The sequence below is a fragment of the Hypanus sabinus genome, chromosome 9 (genome assembly GCF_030144855.1).
Source record: "Hypanus sabinus isolate sHypSab1 chromosome 9, sHypSab1.hap1, whole genome shotgun sequence".
In the NCBI taxonomy this organism is placed as follows: domain Eukaryota; kingdom Metazoa; phylum Chordata; class Chondrichthyes; order Myliobatiformes; family Dasyatidae; genus Hypanus; species Hypanus sabinus.
Genome location: NC_082714.1, coordinates 126994259 through 127019300, shown reverse-complemented (window position 1 = coordinate 127019300; position 25042 = coordinate 126994259). Strand labels below are relative to the sequence as shown.

Below are 25042 nucleotides of genomic sequence, written 5' to 3'. Positions count from 1 at the left end.
CTTTTTAATTAAGTAGCGCTGTATGCATTGTAAATATCTGTTTTGTGCAGACTGGCATAGCACTGCAATCTCATTTCTTGAGCAATGACAATAAAGTTCTATTCTATTATAGAGCTGCTGCAACATTACCTCATGTCTCCTGAATTCAATCCCCTGACTAAAGGTTAACACACGACACAACTATACCGCCAACACACTGTATGCCTTCTTAACCATCTTAAACTTCATTTTAAATGAGCTAAAATTGTAATTTAGAGCATGCTTCCTGTCTTTATACAACAGATTTTCTCAGTGTGACTGGTTGCAGAATCCACTTGGTGATTTCATGATAAATCTCCTGCAGATAAAGTCAAACCAAAAGCCACAGTGAAAAAGAATAAAGATCAAAGTCAGAGAACCCACTATATCTTTGTGGGGCACTTTTTTTTCATGGTCAGGTGCCAATGCAACCTTTTCATGGCTAGCTTATAATGTTTTGTTAGACTTGATAGACCATTACATTTATTGCAAGCATAAGAAATAGCAAGTTATAACAGCCATTATTCATTTCAAGGTACCTTGATTAGGCCACTTGCTTCTCAAATCACAACTGTTTTCTCACAACAGAATGCCTTGCTAGCTCACTTCAGAGGAGAGTTACGATTTGATCTTGCAGCTTTGGGACTGGATTTATATCCTCAGGAGACTGAGTAAGGCGGCAGAATAATCCTCCAAAAACTTGAGAGTTTTCCTACTAAAAAAAACCCCACTGAAGCTAGAAATTTAGAACAAAAGCAGAAATGTGAAGTACTCTGACATCAGTGGTGGGTAAATTTAAGTGACAGGAACTACCAACACTTGGAGGGGCAGGGTCTGACGCAGAATGGTCAGCACGGCTTGGGAAGTGCTTGGGCAGTCATGTCTGACAAATCTCTCAGAACTCTAAGGAGAAAACATAAGGTAGGTGAGGGTAGGGCAGTGAATCTGTCTCTATGGACTTCAGCAAGGCCTTTGACAATGTCTCTTAATGGCAGGCAGGTCTGGAAGATTAGATCACATGGGATCCGGGGTAAGAGTTGATTGGATACTTAATTGCTTCAGTGCTAGGAATGAATAGTGATAGTTAAGGATTATTTCTCAGACTGAAGACCTGTGTCTAGTGATATGCTACAAAGGTTGGTACTGGGACCTTTGTGCTTCTAATTTATATAAATTATTTAGATTTAAATGTGCACGGTATGGCTCCTAAGTTTACAGATGATAATAAAATAGCTGGTGTTGTAGACAGTGTGGTCGGCTATATTAATAAAAAATCTACAGGGTGATCTTGATCAGTTAGGTATGTGGACTGAGGACTGACAAATAGTTTTCAATCTGGACAAATGTTAGATATTGCATCTTAGGAGATCAAACTAGGGTAAGTCTGATATACCAAATGGTTAGGCCTTGAGGAGTGTTGTGGAACAGAGCGAATGAGGAGAGTAAATAATAGTTCACTGAAAGAAGCATCTCACGTAGATGAGGTAGTGAAGGTGTGTGGCTCACTAGCCTTCATCAGTCAGGGCTCTGAATATAGTAGTTAAGAAGTTATATTGCAGTTAAATGAGACATTAGTGAGGCATCACTTGAAGTATTGTGTACAACTTTGGTCTGTTACAGGGAAGATGTTATTAAACTAGAAAGACTGCAGTAAAGATTTACCAGGATATTGCCATATTGCCTAGAGTTAGGGGCGGTGATAGGAGGTCAGGTCATACACACCAGGACTTTATTCATTAGAAGGCAAGAGATTAAGGGGTGATCTGACAACAGTATAGAAGATCATGAAGGGCACAGACAAAGTGAAAACACATGGTCTTTTACCCATTGAATAGGTTCTAAAAACACGGCAGAAATACAGAGGTGAAAGGTTTAAAAAGAGGCACTGGGCATTTCCCTCACATAGAAAGTGATGCGTATTTGGAAGAATGTGGAAAGGAAGCTTTTAGAGGGCTATGAGGCAAATGCGACTAGCTCACTGGGCAAAAGAGTCAGCAGAGACAAGTTGGGTCGAAGGGCTTGTTTCCAGGCACTGGGTCCTACTCAGCCAGCACCTGTGGGAAGGTAAACTGTCACATTTTCAGCTCAGAGACCCTTTCTCAGAAGGAACAGAAGCAGCTTATAAAGTTGCAGGAAGGATGGTGGGCAATGTTCCCTCTAATTTTTAGTAGTTAGTGTGAGCAGAAGTCTTATGTTATGCAAATTTTTTTCCTATGAGAAAAGTATGTGCACACTGAATGCACACATGGCACCGTTTATGTAGGTTTACAAAATATTTGACATAAAACTGCACAGAATAACAACAAAATAACATACATATTTAAGTCACTCAGTTATTTTTTCTCTCCTGTCTTCGGCATTTACCCATTCTTTGTAAACTCTATCTAGACTAATAGAACTTCCATCCAATTGATAGCTTTTGATTCTCATTAACATATCCAAATGACATTCACCTAAACGGTTTCTCAGCTTGTTTTTGAGTTGATTCATTAGGCTAGAACCTCCCTCACAGTCCACACTAGACAGAAGAAAGGTTCCCCCAATGTCCATCAACTGTGCAAGGTCGCAGAACTGTTCATTTTGAAGTTCAAATGCCACCATTTGAGCAAAGTTTGAAATCAGTTTGGATTTAATTTTGTCTTGCATGAAAAATTTGAAATCATTAAACTGTCTAACTATTACAGTATTTTCAGCTAAAAATAATGATATTTTACACATAAGGCATTAACTTGTTCATCGCCAAATGAGAAGTTGATGATATGAACACTGTCTGCCAAAGATGGCTGCCGCCGTGATGCAGCTGTACAAACCGGAACAGGAAAGGTGAGGTGACGTAAATTAGTGACGTGCATTGTGGTATTTGAAAAACCGACTAACTAGTTAACAGAAACATTTAGCTAAAAGATTATTTTCAATAAGTATAATTATTAATTACTACATTATTTTAGGTAACTAACCTTTTGTGCGATGGTTGAAAAACGTGTGTGTGCGCACAGCTTAGAGGGAACAAAGCTGGTGGGCATTTCTCTATCGGGTTAAAACTTGGGTAAATTGTAGATCTTGTCAATGAGTGAGCGCAGTTGTTGTTGACTGGGAACATTAGTGAGCGCAGTTGTTGTTGACTGGGAACATAGACAAAAGTGAACAGGAATTGTGAAGTGTGGAGGAGAAAAGCAAAGCCACCAGGTCAGGCTGGGCATGTCCTCCTCTCCCAGAGGCAAGAGAAAGAAGGAAAGCAGCTGAGCTAATAGTACAGACTGATGATGCATACAGACCACGTACTGTGTTGTAGTACTATTTGACAATGTTGCAATCATGTTGTGTAGGTCCCAGCTTTTTAATTCCATGTTTATAACATAGAATGCAGATTCTGACACAGTCATAACTGAATCTGAATGGCATGCTCTGCATTATTGGTTTAGGTCTCTAGATTAGCAGTTTGGGAACAGAGCCACAATGCTTTCATATCTTTTAAGTTTGGCCTCATCAAGTACCTTATTGAAAAGATTCCGACTATTCTTACTGGATGGAAAAGGAACTTGGTTAAAGGTTACAGAGAAAATGCCAAGTGTAAACACATGGGATAAAGATTGCCAAGAGTCTGGCTACCATTATTCCCACATACAGAAAGTGTCAAACCAAAGCACAAAGAAACAGTGACAGTATCAAATTGTAGTCAAGGAAAACGTAGAAGAATGTGGAGAAAAAAAAACAAATCAAACTTGTGAAAAGGACAGCAGTGAAAAGGCATTGCAGTGGCACAGCCAAGAATTGCAGCTTTGCTGAGGCCAAAACCCAAGTTCAAGTCTGACCTGTGTGCTGTTTGTAGGGAGTTTCTATGTTCTCCTTGGGAGTGGAAGGGTTTCCTCTCAATGCTCTTGCTTCCTCCTACATGCCAATGACGAGCAGATTGGAAGGTTCATTAGCCACTGTAAATTGCCCCTAGAATGCCAGTGAATGGGAAGGGGGGTGGTGGGGGCATGGACGTTCATGAGAATAAGGGTTAATGTAAATAGGTCTTCATGGGTAGTACAGGCTTGTCGAGGCTGTGCCGAATATCCTCATGTTTACATGAAGTCTAACACCTGGAGATGGGGGAGTGGGCAAGATGGGGAAAACAGAAGAGGGAAAAAACCAAGAAGTGAATTTTGCAAACAGTGAAGACACAGAAAGAATTAACCTAGGGCTTAACCCATATGTAGATAAACTGATGATTAATGACAGTGCCAAAATGTTGATGCACATGTCAATAATTCTGTAAACTATTCTAAAGAATCACTTTAATACATCCAGCTCATGAATATTAAAAATATAAACAATAAGGTCAATGATATTATTGAAAATAAATGAGACCTTCCTTGATTTGCCATTTATAGCCATCATAAATCGGAGGAGCTAGATATGAAATGTATCCAATTCCTCAGCTCATTAGCTTATGGAAACTCTCCAAAACTCCACGACCAGTCCTTGGCCACACAGGAAGAGAGATAGTTTTACACACTTCTGTGAAGCAGGGCACAGAACCAGCAGAAAGGAACATGCAGGTGACTAACACACCACAGTTTCTCCATAAACCTGCCCCAAAAACCCGATCCATTATCTCAAAAGCATTGATGAATCAATAGAAAAAAATAGCATTAAAACATTTGTGCTGGGAATAGAAAAGGGAAATTGGACCTTTTTTTAAACACACACATTTCTTCAACAGAGTGAAGAATCCTTGGTCATAAACTATTGATGTTGGAAGTACTAGCTGGAGCACAAGCCTTCTGTGCTGCAATAGAAAGAAAGAAAATCAGACACAATTGAAGACAAGAGATTTTAATGCCTCGAGATCATCTTAGATTTTCAGATTGAAATTATGCTGGGATATACATCATACTGTCAAATCTTAATTCTGAAATTTCATTAGGAATGAAGTCAATCATGTAAAGTGCTTCTTCATATACTAGAATAGCAACATGCAGTTGTGTAGAGAAATGGAGCTGATTGATTCCCGCTAATTCTTTATTTCAGGCACGCTGCTAGAGAGAGAGAGAGAGAGAGAGAGAGAGAGGGGCCAAACAAGTGAGAGATCTTGGGGAAAGTGTGTGGACGTGAAATGGATAGTGAGAGAGTTATTACTACTGCCCTCAACTAGTCAACTGAAGAGAAGCAATGGCAAGCCTGGAACAGAGCTGACAACAAAAAAGAAATAAATATTTTTATATGGTCTATTTTACTGCAACATTTACAAACTGAATTTAATACAGTGAAACAGAGTGCAGTGAATAGCTGCTTATTTCAGTATCTTATTCGGGAATACTTCTGCAATCCTTACATATGTACACAGAGATACTTGTGGCTGGTGAAAAGCGCTTCTGAAGTTGTATTAGCACATAATATCTATACAATGAGAGAAGAAACACAAATACAAACTGAATAGTTAAAAGATTAACCACATCAATACACACACCAGAATACGCCAGCACCAACTCAGCCAGCAGAGCTTCTGTGCTTGACAGCGCTACAGGCAAAGGAGCACATTTATGTTGCTCTTTTCCTGCACCTCAGCCATCTAATGAAGTAAAGACATTTTGACTGGAAACAATATTGTTTGAAATTGCACAGACTGATACATTTTGAGAATCATTATATTCACTTAAGCTGTACAATGCAGTTGCTGCCCCTGGAGCCCATGCTGCTCCCAGGTGTTTGGCATTTGTCAACCATCACAGGCCCTCTTAAACAGCTGCGACATGGTTCAGCACCCAGTGTTCAAAGGAAACAAATTGTATAGCCCATTAGATCCTCATAAAAATAATATAACCAAATGAAACAGCAGGCAGTAAAATAAAAGTGAGGCAAAAAACCAGAAAATGTTACTGTAAAAAGATATAAAAATAAGACATTCAAGTTTTGTAAAGATAATTGCATTAGATTTCTACCTCCAGATCCAGGCGACTTCAATTAAAACATTTCAACCAAGACACTGAAGGTAGTTTTCTTTCCAGTGATTACAGTTCAAAGGATATTTCACTCCTGCCTTAAAGAGGCCCCCTCTCCAATTTACCCATGGGAAGTAGCTGAAATCACCAGATCTGGTAACACCAATAACGTGGATGTGAGATGACAATTCTAGATACCCACTAGTCAGAGCAGGTACTGTTAAGTTGGAACGAGTAAATACATGATTCTAAGACTTCAAAATCAAAGTAGGAGGGAAAGACAAAGTTGAAGTCTTCTACTTCAATGGTGTGAAGGTCAAGTTGTTATGGCACTGAAAGGCCAGAAATCTGTGCACATAAACAGATTAGTAAGGACATAAAGAAATTATAAGACTGAAGGACACAAGAACATCTGTAGCACATTCTGACTAGAAAGGAAAATAAATTACAAAATTAAATGAGGCAACTGAGTTTCAAACCAGAGGAAGCCAATTGAAATCGCCTCACAAAGAGGTTAATTTGGGGGCTGCATATTCTGTCAACAATTGTTTTGGTCATGGACCTGCTACTTGGAAATACAGTACCACCAAAAGGCCAAAGCATTAGGTGTCTTTGAAATTTCCTTGCACAGACAAAACACTCAGTGGAGAGACAGAACCAAGTGTGGCACCACAAAGTACAACCTATAACCCAGCCAGGACGGTTACAGATTAATGAGCCAAATGAGCTTCATTTCTTTCTATATTTGCATTGCTGCATTGAAATGCCATCTCTAGTCTTTTATTTCCAACATAAAACTGTAGAGAGGCGATAAATACAAATTACATTTATTTGCATTTGCTCCAATATGTCCTATTAACTTCAAGTAAAACACTCATATCAATCCACATCTCCAGACAATTCCTCCATCTTGATGGGCAGTCATACCAGCAAGAACTGAAATGAGACAAACTAAATTTCAACAAACTAGACTAAAAATAATGCTTTTCATTTTATATGAATTTTAAGTAACTATTTACAGGAAGAAAGGGAAATTAATTCGGAAAAATTGCAGTTTTATATCACTCCATTAGGTCAAAGGGAACATAATATATTTAGATTAAATATAATGGCCTAAAAAATTAGATTTATGCTGGACCTTGGCAATATCACACTTATGCTAATGTCAACAATCTTGATAGCTGACTGTTAACACTTTACATGAAATTCCAGAGAAGGATTATCTTCTTGGACCCACTGGTCAGGGTCGGCCATGGATTTGCATTCTAGCTGTCGATAGGCGAGCCAGTATGCAAGCTATGTCACTGTAATATAGAAAACAAGCTGCTGTCCATACTACAGACTCCCCACTCCACACAGTGGATGAATCCAATAGAACGGCAGAGACCGATACAGTTTCATATCAGCAGCATCGCAAGAGTTCCCAGTCAGCATTGAACTCAATGTAGGACTGTCTTAGAGACTCCAGCTCCAGATTTTTCCTCTGTGTTTACTCCCAAAGTTGTTTTCATGAATGGGTATAAATGAGCTGCCAACATGGCTGACAAATACCATCTATCTGGAGCAACCAGTTTTAAGGCAACAGTGACTTACCTTTGCCCTTTCTCCTGCCAGTAGAAATGGTTCATAAACCACGTGTGAAAGCCAGGAACTGAACATGGTTGTCAGAGGCTATTTGAAACGCACACCATTGGGAGCATTTAATAGGTAGTGGGAGCTTTCCCCTCTACACCCTCTCGACTATGCCAACCTTAAGGAACAAAAATATTATCCCAATACTGCGAAGAAATGAGTTCATGGACTTTAGCCAAGTAACAATGGTAAATGACAAGGAAAGGAACCAGGTGCTTTTAAAGAGATCCAACACAGTTGCAACTCTTGTCAATAGCAAAAATTTAAAGTTTAAAATGTTGGCAAAGAAACATTGTCAAATTGTTCCAAATCATCTAATGGATAGCACAGTCTCAAAGGCCAGTGGTGGAGTGGTGTCTTTAAGGTGCTGGATGAGATAGGGCTTTATCCTACCTGGGATAATAATTGATCAGCAACTGGAAAATATTCCATCTGTTCAGCACCCTGCCACTAACTATGCTGCTGCAGAGAAGTCAATAAAACTAATGTTGTTTAAGGTAAAGGGCAGTGTTTGCAATGCACCTTGTTGGAGATGTTCATTGTCGATCATCTTATCATCCCAAGCCTGATAGATGTCCAAGTCACGTCTCATGCTAACAAGGTTCATTTCATTGCTTAGAGATTAAAGTGGAACTCACAGTCTTTCTCAGCTGCTGAAACTATGGGGTGACATTCCAATCTTCTATTCCTCACAATTCCTCTGCTCTCTAACTGGCTTCATGATCAACAGTTCCAATGCAAATATCGTAACCCTTCTGCAGATTCTACCTCTCTTCCAGCAAATAGCTAAAGCTGCTCTCAGTCTTTGGATGTTAGTTACACAGGAGTTGCATTACAAATTTGTCCTCATTTCTGCAATGGAAAGACCTATGCCCAGCTCTGTGACATTATCCACCTCTACCTCCACCCAATCAACTAGCCACTGAATATCAAAGGTTTAGCTAGCCCTCCAAACATGATTATTCAATTTCCCCTTGGGTAATTCATCTATCCTCTCAACTCTGTAAACTTCAGATCATTCAAAAGACTGATGTATGCATCTTCCCTTGTATCAAGTCTCATATACTGGCCAGTATATTCATTGGCTTTCTGCCCACAATGGAGCTTCTTACCCATACTGTGAACTATTTAAAGGGATGTCTATATTTTATCAACCTTCCTTGGGTTCACATCCCTGCTCCACCCCTAACAGCCCCACCTGTATTATCATGGTCTCCAAGTCTGTAATTTCTTGTAAAATCCACCTCCATCCATTCTGCTCTCCTTTTTCAGCTGGGCCGACAGCTGTTAAACCCACGTTCTAAAAGTAAAGGTGAGCAAGTTAATTGATAATCTTTAGGGTCAAGTGACACAGCTAAAGACAGAAAACTGGAAGTGTAAAGCTGTGTACCAATAAAAGTTTTTTTGTAAATCATATCAACTAGAAACTGCTCTATAAAAAAATTCAAATCAAATTCCTATAGTTTTGGTTTTGAAAACCATATATCTTTGGGTAGTGACATTCCTTCAGCTTATTGTACAAGGAGTGTCAAAACATTCCATTTTCTCAATGTTTATATTTTTTGGCCAAATTCCAAAGTTTGTCCCATTCATTAAAATATAATTTTTAGTAGTCAGACTGAATTACATTCAAAGGAGTGACTATTTTGCATATCTTGAAGTACACCAGGCTCTACAGCATGAAAAATGACTGGTTAAGAATCTGACAACTGCAGTCATCCATTGCATCCCCCTCCTCTCGCTCCAATCACAGGGCTGCAGCATTGATTCAGAACACAGCAGCCCATGAAAAATGGCACCATTTTTGTCGATATCACTGGAACCACTGGCAATTTTAGCTTTTGCTGGATGCACACAAAGGTTGATAAGGCACTACATCCTGCCATGCTCAGCAGGTTTTTCATTTCCTCTTGCAATTACACATCAAACTGTTTTAGCTTCACAAGCTTCTCCACTTTAAATGGCCTCAAGGCCCAAACATTGCCAAGCGCTCTGATGAAATTTCTCCAGAGCACATTTCAAAATTAAGTATAAAAGCCTCACAATTTCAAGTTACTGATTTCTTCCAATGTAGTGCAAGGACAGCAAGAAAATATTTTATTGGCTTCTTAAACCAATTCACCAAAATAAGACTTTTAAAACTGAATAATTCATCCAAATTAATCTTCAAGTCATGGCATAAGCTTAAGGGCAGTAGGTGTGGGTGGGGTGACAAACACGATTGTTTGAATTCAGCCCAAGTTTGCGGTCTGTCAGGACTAGGGTAATATGTCAAATTTAAGACAGCTTCTCCGTGAAAAAAACAAAGTTAACAGTTCTGCAGATGAACTTGCATGCCTCATTTATTTGATGTAACTTTGGTAATGATCAATTTCGAGCAAGAATCCCAGGTTGCACTAATTAGTTTGCATAAATCTCTATTAGTGCCATTAAAATAGAAGTTTTTTCCTGAATTTGCACATGTATTCATTTCTATGTTTTGTTCAGCTATTTACTGCAGGAAAACACAGTGAGTCTTTGACATCTTGTTTCATTTAAGCCTTCAGCCTTTCCTTAGAAAATAGGTAATCAAAGAATCTGAATGCCATTTCTGAGATTTCAAACATCAAACACTAAGTGCTGAGCGTTAATCCAATATAGACAACCCTACACAAGGAAGATGGTTTGTATCTTTTTTTCTGTGAAACCACATTAGGCTGCTCTCATTAAAATCACATTTGGAAAAGGCTTGATGAAATGTCAGTCAAAGATCAGCCAAGAAATGTTAATGAATTAATTGCATGGATCCATGTAATCATGATCATAAGGAATGCAAATTCTGCAAAAACATTAATGCCATCTCTGCTTACTACTTCACCATTTTGGCAATGTCTTAAGAGGGATCCTTGCACAATGATAATATTAACTGTATACTTTCCAGGTCAATTGCCTTTTTGCTGCAGGAGACAGCTGGAATGCAAATAAAACACCAGAACACTAGAATACTACAGCACGGTACAGGCTCTTCAGCTCTCAATGTTATGCCAATCCATATATTCCTTAAAAAAAAGTACTAAACCCACACTACCCCATAACGTTCTATTTTTCTTTCATCCGTGTGCCTGTCCAAGAGGCTCTTAAATACCCCTAAAGTTTTAGCCTCCACCACCATCCCTGACAAGTCATTCCAGCACCCACAACCCTTTGTGTAAAAAACTTACCCCTGATGTCTCCCCTAAACTTCCCTCCCTTAACTTTGTACATATGCCCTCTGGTGTTTGCTATTTGTGCCCTGGGAAACAGGTGCTGGCTATCCACCCTATCTATGACTCTCATAATCTTGTAGACCTCCATCAAGATCAGAACTGAACACAATACTCTAAGTGTGGTCTCATCAGAGATTTGTAGAGTTGCAGCCTCTCTACTCTTGAACTCTATCCCCCTATTAATGAAGCTCAGCATCCATAGACCTTCTTAACTACCTTATCAACCTGCTCAGCGACCTTGAGGAATGTATGGATTTAAACCCCAAGGTCCCTTTGTTCATCCACACTCTTAAGTAATTGACCATTAATCCTGTACTCAGCCTTCTAGTTTGTTCTTCCAAAATGCATCACCTCACCCTTGTCTGGATTGAACTCCATCTGCCACTTTTCTTCCCAACTCTGCATCCTGTCTATATCCTCTTGTAACCTTTGACAACCATATCCACAGCTCCTCCAATCTTTGTGTCATCCACAAACTTACTCACCCATCCTTCCGCCTCTTCATTCAGGTCATTTATAAAAATCACTAAGAGCAGGGGTCCCAGGCACTCCACTAGACACTGACATCTAGGCAGAATACTTTCCCCTCCACTAATACCCTCTGATTTCTTCCTGTAAGCCAATTTTTTATCCAAACAGCCAAGGTTCCACTGATCCCATGCCTCATGACTTTCTGGATGAGTCTCTCGTGGGGGACCTTGTCAAATGCCTTTCTAAAATCCATATAGACCACATCTACCACCCTACCCACATCAATTTCTTTTAGGCTTTGACTAAACTCAATTACGCTCGTGAGGCATGACCTTCCCTTCACAAAGAAACGTTGACTATCCTTGAGTAGACTACTTCTCCAAATGCTCGTAGATCCTATCCTTAAGAATCCTTTCCAATAGTTTGCAGACCACTGACGTAAGAATCACCAGTCTATAGATCCCAGGATTCTCCCTATTACCTTTTTTAAAACAGGGAACTACATTTGCTATTCTCCAACCCTCCGGCACCTCCCCTGCAGCCAAAGGGGATTCAAAGATCATAGCTACTGCTCCAGCGATCTCTTCTCTCACTTCCCACAGCAACCTGGGGTGTATCATGTCCGGCCCTGGGGACTTAACAATCTTGATGTTTTTAAGATCCAACACTTCTTCTTCCTTAATCTCCACATTGTCCAGCACACAGGCCTGTTCCATTTGGAACTTACCCTGATCAAGGTCCTTTTCACATTTGAATATTGAAGCAAAGTATTCATTTAGAACCTCCCGGCACATGTTGCCTTCTTTATACTTTAGCTGCCCTACTTGTCATCCTTCTGTTCTTCACATACGCATAGAACGCCTTGGGGTTCTCCTTAAACCAACATGCCAAGGCCTTCTCATGACCCCTTTGAGCTCTCCTAAGTCCTTTCTTAAGCTCCTTCCTGACTACCCTATACTTCTCATGAGCCCCTCCTGCTTCCTGCTTCTTATATCTAACATATGCTTCTCTCTTCCTCTTGACGAGTTGTCTCGCACGTTTCGTCAGTCTCTGTTCCCTTTTCCTACCATTTTTAACTTGTCTCAGTGGGACTAACCTATCCTGAACCCAGCACTTGTGGTCTCTAAACTTCCTCCACATTACTTCTGTGCTTTCACCCTTGAACATCTGTTTCCAATTTACTCTCGCTAGATCCTGCCTCATCCCTTCATAGTTAGCCCTTCCCCAGTTAAACACTTTTCCATTTTGTCTGTTTTTATCCTTTTGCATAGCTATGCTGAAGCTGAGGGAGTTGTGGTCACTCTCACCAAAATGCTCCCCCACCAAGAGGTCTATCACCTGACCAGGTTCATTACCCAGAACTAGATCCAGTATGGCCTCTCCTCTCGTCGGCCGGTCCACATACTGTGTCAGGAATCCTTCTTGAAGGCACCTGACAAATTCAGGCCCATCTATCCCTCTTGCAGTCAGGAGGTTGCCAGTCAATATGAGGGAAGTTGAAATCACCCATAACTACAACCCTGTATTTCCCGCACCATTCTAAAATCTGCCTGCTTATCTGCTCTTTGGTGTCCCGAGGGCTAATTGGGGGCCCATAGACTACTCCCAGCACAGTGATTGATCCCTTCCCATTTCTGACTTCCACCCAGACTGACTCCGTGAACATTCTTTCTGCAGCATCCTCCCTTTCTATAGTATTGATACTAACCCTGACCAGTAAAGCTTCTCTCCCCCACCCCCTTTGCTACCTCCCATCCTATTCCTTTTAAGACAACTAAACCCCAGTACCTGCATCAACCAATCCTGCCCTTCCTCCAGGGAAGTTTCAGTAACAGCCACAACATCATAGTTCCACGTACTGATCCATGCTTGAAATTCATCCTCTATATTCCTAATACTCCTAACATTGAAATAGACACATTTCATCCCCTTAACTGGCTACATTTATGTTATGTCCCCTGCCTGTCCTTCCTCACCAACTCAGAACACATAGCATCATGCCATTGTCCTTCTACCCTAATCTGTGCACTTCCATCCTCTTCCCACCCCCCTGCCAAACTAGTTTAAACCCTCCCCAACAGCTCTAGAAAACCTGCCCACAAGGTTATTGGTCCCTTTCCAGTTCAGGTGTAGCCCATCATTTTGTACAGGTCAGACCTTCCCCAGAAGAGATCCCAATGATCCAGAAATCTGACCCCCTGCCCCCTGCACCAACTCTTCAGCCACGCATTCATCTGCCATAACTTCCTGTTCTTACCCTCTCTGTCTCGTGGCACAGGCAGCAATCCCGAAATTACCACCTTGAGGTCCTCCTTTTTAACTTCTTTCCTAACTCCCTATATTCCTTCTTCAGGACCTCATCCCTACTCTTATTTATGTCATTGGTCCCCATGTGGACCACGACATCTGGCTGCTCACCCTCTGTCCTGAGAATACAAAGAACTCAATCCAAGATATCGCGGACCCTGGCACCAGGGAGGCAACAGACCATCCAGGATTCTTGATCTCTCTCACAGAACCTTTCATCTGTCCCCCTAACTGTCCAATCTCCTGTCACTACTGCTCTCCTCTTTTCCCTCCTTCCTTTCTGAGCTGAGGGTCCAGTCTCGGTGCCAAAGATCTGTTACATAATAAATTACTCAGCAAACGCTGGTTGGAATACATTGGTCAATTGAAAGGTTATAGACTGGAAATGTTCATTCCCTTTCCAAGGATGTTGAATGACTTCCATTTTCGGATTGTACTCTTAGCACAAGCATAAATAGGAGAAAGTCTGCAGATGCTGGAAATCCAGAGCAACACATACAAAATGCTGGAAGAAGGTGAGTCAGCAACATCTATGTAAATTAATAGGTCGCTGACATCTCAAGCTGAGGCACTTTTACAGGCCTCTTAGCATAATACAATAAGACATAGGAACAGAATTAGGCCACTCAGACCATCAAGTCTGCTGCGCCATTCCATCATGTCTGATCCCAGATCCCACTCTACCCCATACACCTGTCTTCTCACCATATTCTTTGATGTCCTGACCAATCAGGAAACAATCAATGTCCGGTTTAAATATACCCACCGACTTGGTCTCCACTGCTATCAGTGGCAGAGCATACCACAGGTTCATTACACTCTAGCTGAAAAAAAAATCCTCCTTACCTCTGTTCTAAAAGGTTGCCCCTCAGTCTGAGACTGTGCCCTCTAGTTCTGGATACCCTCACCAAACATCCTGTCCACATCCACCCTATCTAGTACTTTCAACATTTGGTAGGTTTCACTGAGATCTCCAAGCGTTCTTCTAAATTCCAGTGAGTACTGGCCCAAAACTGCTAAATGCTCCTCATATGTTAATCCCTTCAGTCCTGGAATCATCCTTATGAACCTCCTCTGGACTCTCTCCAATGTCAACACATTCTTTCTGAGATATAGGGCTCCAAACGGTTGACAATACTCCAGTGCTGCCTGACTAGTGTCTTATGAACCTCAGCATTATCTCTTTATTCTATTCCCCTTGAAATAAATGCCAACAATGCATTTGCCTTTTTTACCACAGGCTCATCTGTAAACTAACCTTCTGAGAGTCTTGCATGAGGACTCCCAAGTCCATCGGCACCTCTGATTTTTGATTTTTCTCCCCATTTTAATAATATTCTGCACTATTGTTCCTTTTACCAAAATACATTTCCCAAACTGTATTCCATCTGCTATATTTTTGTCCATTCTCCCAATTTGTCCAAGTCCTGCTGCAATTGCATTGCTTCCTCAGCACTACCAACTCCTTGTCAAATGCCTTCTGAAAAGCAAAGTAGATGACATCCACTGTCTCTCCTTTGTCCACCCTGCTTAGTTTACTTGGATGTTACACACTCGAAGAACTCTTAACAGATTTGTCAGGCAAGATTTCCCTTTACAGAACCATACTGACTTTAACTTATTTTATTATTAATTTCCAAACACCCCGAAACCTTATCCTTGATAATAGATTCCAATACTTTCCCAACCACTGTGTATAGGGTAACTGATCTATAATTTCCTTGCTTTTGCCTTCTTCCCTTCTTAAAAAGTGGAGTGACATTTGCAAACTTCCAGTCCTCTAGGACCAAGCCAGAATCAAGTAAATCTTGAAAGATTATAATCAATGCATCCGTTATCTCTTCAGCAACCTCTCTCAGGACTCTGGGATGTAGTCCTTCTGGTCCAGGTGGCTTATCCACCTTAAGATCTTTCAGTTTTCCCAGCACTATTTCCTTTGTAATCACAATGACACTCACTCTTGCTCCTTGACACTCACAGACTCAGGAACACTGCTTGTGTCTTCCACAATAAAGACTGATACAAAGTACCCATGAAGTTCACCTGTCATTTCTTTGTGCCCCATGACTACTTCACCAGCATCATTTTCCAGTGGTCTAATATCATCTCTCACTTCCATTTTATTCTTTGTATAACTGAAAAAACTTTTTGTATCCTGCATTATATTACCAGCTAGTTTGCCCTCAAATTCCATCTTTTCCTTTCTAATAGCTTTTTTAGTTGCCTTTTATTGGATTTTATAAGCTTCCCAATCATTTAGCTTCTCACTCACTTTTGCTTCCTTATATGCCCTTTCCTTGGTTTTTATGTAGTCCTTAACTTCCCTTGTCAGTCACAGTTGCCTACCCCTGCCATTTGAGAACTTCTTCCTCTGCGGGACACATCTGTCCTGTGCCTTGCGAATTATTCCCAGAAACTTCAGCCACTTCTGCTCTGCTATTATCCTCCAATCCACCTGGACAAGCTTCTCTTTCATGCCTCTGTAATTCCTTTTATTCCATTGTGATGCTGATACACGTGACTTCTGCGTCTCCCTCTCAAATTGCAGTATGAATTCAATCATATTATGCTCACTGCCTCCTAAGGGTGCCTTCACATTAAGCTCCCTTATAAGGTCTGGGTTATGCACAACACCCATTCTGAGATAGCCTTGAGCATAAGCTGCTCAAAAAAGCCACCTCATAGGTAATCAACAAATTCCCTCTCTTGTGATCCAACACCAACCTGATTTTCTCAAACCCCCTGTATATTGAAGTCCCCCATTACAATTGTGTCATTACCCATATTACATGCCTTTTCCAGCTTCCTTTCCAATGTCAATCCCACATCTTGGCTACTATTTAGAGGCCTATATATGATTCCCATAATGTTTTTTTCACCCTTGCAGTTTCTTAACTTCACTCACAAAGGTTCAATTATCTGACCTTATGTCACTTCTCTCTAAAGATGTAATTCAATCTCTTACCAACAGAGCCACACCACCGCCTATGCCTTCTTGTCTGTCCTTTTGATACAAAGTATATCCTTTGATGTTAAACTCCCAACTATGGTCTTCGTTCAGCCACGACCAAGTGAATCCCACAACATCATACCGACCCAATCTCCAAATGAGCTACAAGTTCATCCACCTTTTACCGAATGCAACACACGCTTAAGTACAGCACCTTCAGTCCTACGTTCTTTGCCCTTTTGAATTTTGCATCTGCGGTACAATTTAGCTCTTTGCTCTGTCTGCATTTGAAACCTTTGTCCTTCCTTACATTCATGTTAAAGCCATCATCTCCTTGTAAACCTGCTGGGTCATACTCAGCACCATCATATTGGTTAGAATGCCCCTACATATTAGTTTAAACCACTCCCAACAGCTGTAGTAAACCTGCCAGCAAGAATATCAGTCCCCCTCGGATTCAAGTGCAACCTGTCCCTTTTGTACACGTCATACCTGCCTCAAAAGATGTCTCAATTATCCAGAAATCTGAATCCCTGTCCCCTGATCCAATTGTTCAACCACACATTTATCTGCCACCTCATTCTATTCCTATCCTTACTGTTGCGTGGCACAGGCAACAAACCTAAGATTACTTCCCTTGAGGTCCTGTTTCTCAGCTTCCTTCCTAACTCCCCATATTCTGCTTTCAGGACCTCCTCCCTTTTTCTACCTATGTCATTCGTACCAATATGTACCATGACTCCTGGCTACCTATCTTCCCATTTGAGGATATAGTGGACACGTTCAGAAACATCTTGGACCCTGGCACCTTGGAGGCAAACTAATATCCATGTTTCTTTATCATGTCCACAATAAGCATAAACTAATCTTCATCCAAGCATCATTGGCAACCAAGATGACCTGGATCAGCACTGGGAAGAAAAGCAGGAAGAGCAATCACTCCTGCATCGTGCTTATCACTGTTCTCCACAAAAAAATCTTTAACTAAAGGCAGCAAAGCAGGAGAAAATGACCAGGACATAGTTTTGTGCCGATGTGCAAAAGAACAGGTGGAACTCAGGATCCCACAGGAAAACAATTTCATAAGAGCAATTATCATTCCTAAAAGCTCTCCAACTAATTTTAAAATAAAATTAAAGAAAAAACCAGCAGAACTCATTGATGCAGGAAAAAACACAAACACACACAAAGTTTGAGCACAGAGGTATGGTTTGGGTGGGGGAAGAAATAAAATAGGAGTTCATGCCCAAAGAGGATTACATAGGCAGTTTGGGTTGTGTGACAAGGGGAGTGGGTGAGTCATCCTCTATAAAGATGGAATCAGGATTGTTGTGTATTTAATATTTCAATAATGTTTGAGTAATCTTGTATATATATTGGTTGATTAAGCATTCTTGCTTCTTTATTTCATTATGAGTTATATGTATATATACATGAACTGCATATGTTATTATGCTACCATGTGATAAGTATACACCTTTTAACAAAAGTTAAAACGAAGTTAAACAAAGTTTAACGAAGTCAGACCCGTATTTTGGACTCCTGTATCTTCCTGTGAATTATTTCAATGATTTGTAGTTATAAATCATAACAAACATTAAAACTGTGGCACTCCCAGGGGTGGGGGGCAGAGACGTAGTCAACAGCCCACCCCAGCATTCCTAATGACCAGCACTATTTAATATCCTTGTGTTAAAATGCTTCTTGTAGGATTACAGTGGGATGCTCAAGTTCTTTTATTGTTACGTCTTAGGCTAGGTCATACAATTTTGCATATGTGTGTTTATGGGTCACCCTGACTGTAACCACAGTGTGTGGTAGTCTCTCCCCCTGTCTGTATGAGACCGAGCTGTCCTCTCCCTGGGTCATAGTGCCCAGTATGTTTTCATATTTATCACAATATGAATGGTTGTTGAGTTAAATGAGCTTCCTTGTTTGTCATTATGGACCAAATACTCACCACAATATTCTTAAGCTGGAAAACTGATATGAATGGGCAGACAATCGATGTTCCAGCTAAAGAATGGAAGAGCGATTTTACTCCCCAAAATATGCTCTGACAAACAAGACCATAAGACAGATTAGGCCATTTGACCCATTGAGTCTGTTCAATTATTCCACCACAGCTGAATTATTAAACCCGCTCAATCCAATTCTCCATAACCTTTGATGACTTGACTGATCAAAAAACCTATCAACTGCCACTTTAAATACATCCAGTGACCACAGCTGTCTGTGGCAATGAATTCAATTCCACAGATTCACCACTGTCTGGCTAAAGAAATTCCTCCTCATCTGTTACAAATGAACATCCTTCTATTCTGAGGCTGTGCACTCTGGTCCTAGAATCCCCCACTATTGGAAGCATCCTCTCCAGATCCACTCTATCTTGGCCTTTAAATATTTGATATATTTCAATGAAATTCCTTCCCCCACCTTTCTTCTAAACACCAGTGATTACAGACCCAGATCCATTAAACACTCCTCATCAACTGTTTCATTCCTGAAATCCTTCTTGGAAACCTCCTCTGCACCCTCACCAATGCCAGCACACCTTTTCTTAAATAAGGGGCCCAAAAACTGCTCATAATACTCCATGTGGTCTGAACAACACATTACAAAGCCTTATAGTCCTCTTGATATGAAAGCTACCATTGCATTTACCTTCTCTGCCAATGACCCAACCTGCAAGTTCATGTTTAAGGACTCCTAAGTCCCATTCCACCTCTGATTTCTGTATTTTCTCCCAATATACAATATAATTTATGCTTTTATTCCTTCTACCAAAGTGCATGACCATACACTTTCCTACACTATATTACATCTGCCATTTCTTTACCCATTCTGCTAAGCTGTCTAAGTCCTTCTGCAGGCTCCCTGCTTCCTCCAAGCTACATGTCACTCCATCTATCTTTGTAACTTCCACAAACTTAGTCATCAGCCATCAATTCCATCATCCAAATCATTGATATATAACAAAAAACTTGCAATCCCAACACCGACCCTTGTGGAACTCCGTTAGTCACCAGCAGACAACCAGAAAAGGCCCCCTTTATTCCCTCTGTCCGCCTCCTGCCAGTCAGCCAATCTTCTATGCATACCAGTACCATTCCTGTAATACCATCTGCTTTTTATTTTGTAAACAGCCTCATGTATGGCACCTTGTCAATGACCTTCTGAAAATTCAGGCATCCAACATCTTCTGACTATCCTTTGTCTATCCTGCCTGTTATTTTGTCAAATAATTCCAACAGATTTGTCATGCAAAACTCCCCCTTAAGAAAACCATGTCGTCTTTGGTCTATTTTATCATGCAACTCCAAGTATCCTGAAACCTCATACTTATTAATGAACTCCAACATCTTCCTAACCACTAAAGTCAGACTAATTGGTCTAATATTTCCCTGCCTTTTGCCTCCCTCCTTTCTTAAAATGTGCAGTGACATTTGTAATTTTCCAATCCTCCGAAACCATTCCAGAACCTAGTGATTTTTGAAAGATCACTCCTATTGCCTCCACAATCTTTTCACTTACATCTTACATCGTTCAGAATCGTGCAGTGTAGTCCATCTGGTACAAGTGAATTATCTACCTTCAGGCTTTTCAGTTTCCCAAGCAACCTCTCCTAACTAATAACGACAGTCATTTCTGCCCCAACAATCTTGAATTTCTGGCATACTGCTGGTGTCTTCCACAGTGAAGACTGACACAAAATACTTATCATGTTTGGCCAGCATGTCTTTGTCCCCCATTACTACCTCTCCAGCATCATCTTCCAGTGGTCCGATATCTACTCTTGCCTGTTTTAAGTATTTTATATCTGAAAAAACTTTGTGTCTTCTTTTATATTATTGGCTAGCTTCTCATTTTATCTTTTTTCTCTATATGGCTTTTTAGTGGCCATTTTTTAAAGCTTCCCAATTCTTTAACATTCCTCTAATTTTTATTGTTGGATTATTTCTGAACTGTACATCAGCACATAGCTGTTTGTGAAAGTGGAGAGTTATAAATTCAGCACATTAATCAGAAAATGAGGGAAAACAGCAAGTAATTACATTAATATGCTGAAAGACACTGTGACTTTGGAGAGCCCAAGAACACACACAAGGTATAGTTGTGTCTAGATTACAGTCTAAAGGTCAATGGAATCCTGTCTTGGCAGTTAGGTACAAAGAGTCCCACATTACATGACTCTTGGATGGCAACATGTATGCAGACAGCAGCCAAGAAAGCAAAGGAAGTCTGTCCTTTGGCAGCTACAAATGTAACAGTGGCCTACAATGCAAGAATCCCTAAGATCTGGTCCAGCAACAGAGTCAGCATTATTTGAGTACAAGTGGTATAAGTCAGAGCTATAGATCTATCAGCACTCATTGATCACACAATTGTTCTTCAACAAAGCCAAGCACTATTCATGCTAGAAGGACAAAAACAGAGCAGACAGCTGTAAATCAAAACACAAGACAACAGGTAAGAGCTCTGTTTGTAACACAAATCAGCGCAGATGAAATGGGTTTCTCATTTTTTAAAGGTGAAAATAAGTTTTTTGAAACTTGCAAATTATTATAACCATTGCTGAATTTGCTTTCTATGACATCTAAGGTAACACTATGCTATAATGTGAGGCAATAAGACTTTAAAGGTCATGATTCTGACTGATGACATGTCATTAATGATACAGATTTCTGGAGCTAGAGGTTGCTCTATAATGAGTATGATACCTGTGACAACAGCATCAGTCACTTGCATGTTGTAAGGAACATGGTCCACCTCGAAGTTCAAATAGAAGCATTGGATGGATTGCAAATAGAAGAACGCCTGGATTATTCGATGCACAATGTCCTCTGCCGGCCAGTCACATGAAACAGCAGGGCAATGAACTGTTCCCAACAGAGTCAACATCCACTGAAGAGGGCTTAGGGTAACTTAAAATTAATTGGAATGTCATTTTCAGCAGGAAAACATATTACATTTTTTAGAATATGATAACATCTTCAAAGATAATTACATAGGCACTATCCTGAGATGAGGAAGATGAAGATGGCACCCTTTACCAACTTATTCAAATAGAGGGGCGTCCTTTTAGAACAGAGATAAGGAGGAACTTCTTCAGCCAGAGAGTGATGAATCTGCGGAATTCTTTGCCAGAGGCAGCTGTGGAGACCAAGTCTTTATGTATATTTAAGGCAGAGATTGATAGATTCTTGATTAATCAGGGCCTGAAGGGATACGGGTGAAGGCAGGTGGAAAATTGAATCAGCCATGATGAAATGGTGGAGCAGACTCGATGGGCCAAATGGCGTAATTCAACTCCTATATCTTACGGTCTTTTGGGTCTTCAGGCTTGATTATCCATATAGTGAGATCTAAGTTTTCCTTTTATATTGGAGTTCTACATATTTGTACACAGCTTGACATGGATGATGACAAAAATACCTTATACCCAGATATACTGTACATTCAGGATCCTCCTTTAATGTTAAGCACCACATAAGAGTCAGTCCACTCTATTTCCCAAAGCACTGTTGAGGATCCCTACAACCCATCTCTTTCAAAATCTCTTTGACCCACTTCCATCAGGAAGGAGTTACAGAAGCATCAGGATGAATACTGCCAGACCGGGTATCAGATTCTCCCCCTCAGGTGAATGAATACCCTACCACCACCAAGGTCTCATCACTAGAGCAGTGAACTGTTTACTGTTTAATTGTGCTGCACTTTACTACATGAATTTTGAATTATATTTTATTAACTTATTTATAGAATCAGAATCAGGTTTATTATCACTGGCGTGTGTCGTGAAATTTGTTAAATAGTATAGTACCTTGGTTTGTGTGCTGTGTGCGGTGTATGTGTGGATGCACCGTGGTCCAGAGGAATGCTGTTTCAATTCATTGTATATATGTACGCTCAGATGACAATAAACTTGTACTTCTACTGATCCACCACCAGCAGCACAGAATAGGCCTGGCCCTCGGCCCACTATGTTGGGCCAAAAGATTATAAACAGTTTATAAAATCAAGATGTTCTTCTAAGAGCTACAGTTAGAAACCATAATTCATACCTTTTGCAAAACGTACAGAAGCAACTCCACTAAAGTAAAGGTAGCAATATCATTACACCAAATGAAGAATAAGAAATAGAATTGGACTGATGCACAAAAGAAAGCAATGTAATCGCAAGGTGCTCCACAAATCTCTACCAGTTCATTACACACATTGAAATCCTCCAATCCAGCATGAAATGTTTCACTTTAACAGTATTGGCACCATTAGCACATGTGTTATATATGACGGTCAGGAATTTTTACAGCATTTGTTCTGCATACACTTAACAAAGGTGAAAGCAGCCATGTGCAATTAAGAACGAAGTGGAAGCAATTATCATCAACGCAAAGTTATGCTATCAGTTCCTATTGAACAGCCATTGTTCTTAGAGATCACAACCATAATAAAGGATCGAAAGCAATGATTCCTCATTAGCAAATTACCAGGATGCAATGGTGGGCAGTTTTGCTGTTGCAGTCTGATGTCAAAATGAATGCTGTTTATCAATGCAAAATGTAATTGATGGTCTGTCTGTCTTGTATATAGGTCCTTGGAGACTCCATCTTCCTCTCTCCCCAACTTCACTGAACATCCTAACTCTCCCCTCTGCACTGACACTACCAATCTCACCTCCCCAATCCCAGCTCTTACCTGTACCGGGTCTTCACCATCCCCTCCAACTTTCCCTTCTGAGTTAGTACATTCTGTCCTCAGTAAGGGCTTCCACTTTGTCCCCCTATGCCCACACCTCAGTGAGTTCCGTGACACTGAGCACTTCCTCCGCGTCTCCACCCCATGCCTACTTCTTTGGCAAGAGCTTTCCAGTCTGTACTGATGACCACTTCTCCCATCTTCAACCCTCCTTCTCTTCCTGGACACCACACTCCGGACTTTTGCCTGCTCTGGCTCACTTTATTGCCAACTGCCGATGGGACATCAACCATCGCAACTACATCTCTTCTCTCTCCAATTCCCTCACTCCTTCCAAACACTCTCCATCAATTTCTGAAACTTACGGTAATGCCCCCCCTTTCCATTGCCCATTTTCCCCCCTCTCACCTCATCTCTTTCCCTGGTGCTCCCCCTTTTCTTTCTTCCATGGTCTTCTGTCTTCTCCTATCAGATTCCCCCTTCTCCAATCAACTTTCCAGCTCTTTATTTCATCCCTCCTGATTTCACCTATCACTTTGTGTTTCTTCCTCCTCTACACCCACCTCTAACTCTGACTCCTCATCCTTTTTTCTCCAGTCCCGATGAAGGGTCTCGGCCCAAATGTTCGACTGTGCTCTCTTCCATAGACTCTGCCTGGCCTGCCGAGTTCTTCCAGTATTTTGTGTGTGTTGCTTGGATTGTTTTGATACCGCGTTGATTTTTACACTGCAACTTGTACATAGAACAGTGTAGCACATTACAGGCCCTTTGGCCCACAATGTTGTGCCGACCCTCAAACTCGGCCTCCCATATAACCCCCCACCTTAAATTCCTCCATATACCTGTCTAGTAGTCTCTTAAACTTCATTAGTGTATCTGCCTCCACCACTGACTCAGGCAGTGCATTCCATGCACCAACCATTCTCTGAGTAAAAAAAATTCCTCTAATATCCCCCTTGAACTTCCTACCCCTTACCTTAAAGCCATGTCCTCTTGTATTGAGCAGTGGTGCCCTGAGGAAGAGGTGCTAGCTCTCCACTATGTCTATTCCTCTTAACATCTTGTACACCTCTATCATGTCTCCTCTCATCCTCCTTCTCTCCAAAGAGTAAAGCCCTAACTCCCTTAATCTCTGATCATAATCCATACTCTCTAAACCAGGCAGCATCCTGGTAAATCTCCTCTGTGCCCTTTCCAATGCTTCCGCAGCCTTCCTATAGTGAGGCGACCAGAACTGGGCACAGTACTCCAAGTGTAGCCTAACTAGAGTTTCATACAGCTGCATCATTACATCGCGTCTCTTAAACTCTATCCCTCGACTTATGAAAGCTAACACCCAATAAGTTTACTTAACTACCCTATCTACCTGTGAGGCAACTTTCAGGGATCTGTGGACATGTACCCCCAGATCCCTCTGCTCCTCCACACTATCAAGTATCCTGCCATTTACTTTGTACTCTGCCTTGGAGTTTGTCCTTCCAAAGTGTACCACCTCACACTTCTCTGGGTTGAACTCCATCTGCCACTTCTCAGCCCATGTCTGCATCCTATCAATGTCTCTCTGCAATCTTCGACAATCCTCTACACTATCTAAAACACCACCAACCTTTTGTGTCTTCTGCAAACTTGCTAACCCACCCTTCTACCCCTACATCCAAGTCGTTCATAAAAATCACAAAAATTAGAGGTCCCAGAACAGATCCTTGTGGGACACCACTAGTCACAACACTCCAATCTGAATGTACTCCCTCCATCACAACCCTCTGCCTTCTGCAGGCAAGCCAATTCTAAAT

At 40.9% G+C, this 25042-nt stretch overlaps 1 protein-coding gene across 6 annotated transcripts in view; it reads right to left on the bottom strand.

Moving 5' to 3' along the window:
- LOC132399784 (cadherin-4-like) overlaps positions 1-25042 on the bottom strand; it is a 689576-nt gene that overhangs the window by 537722 nt on the left and 126812 nt on the right. Inside the window, exon 1 of one of the 6 annotated variants that reach the window (XM_059980529.1) lies at positions 3831-3898. The exons of the other annotated variants lie outside the window; for them this stretch is intronic. The gene's annotated coding sequence lies outside the window, so the exon portion shown is untranslated. Of the gene's footprint in view, positions 1-3830; positions 3899-25042 lie in introns of those variants that run through there. 6 annotated transcript variants of the gene reach the window in all.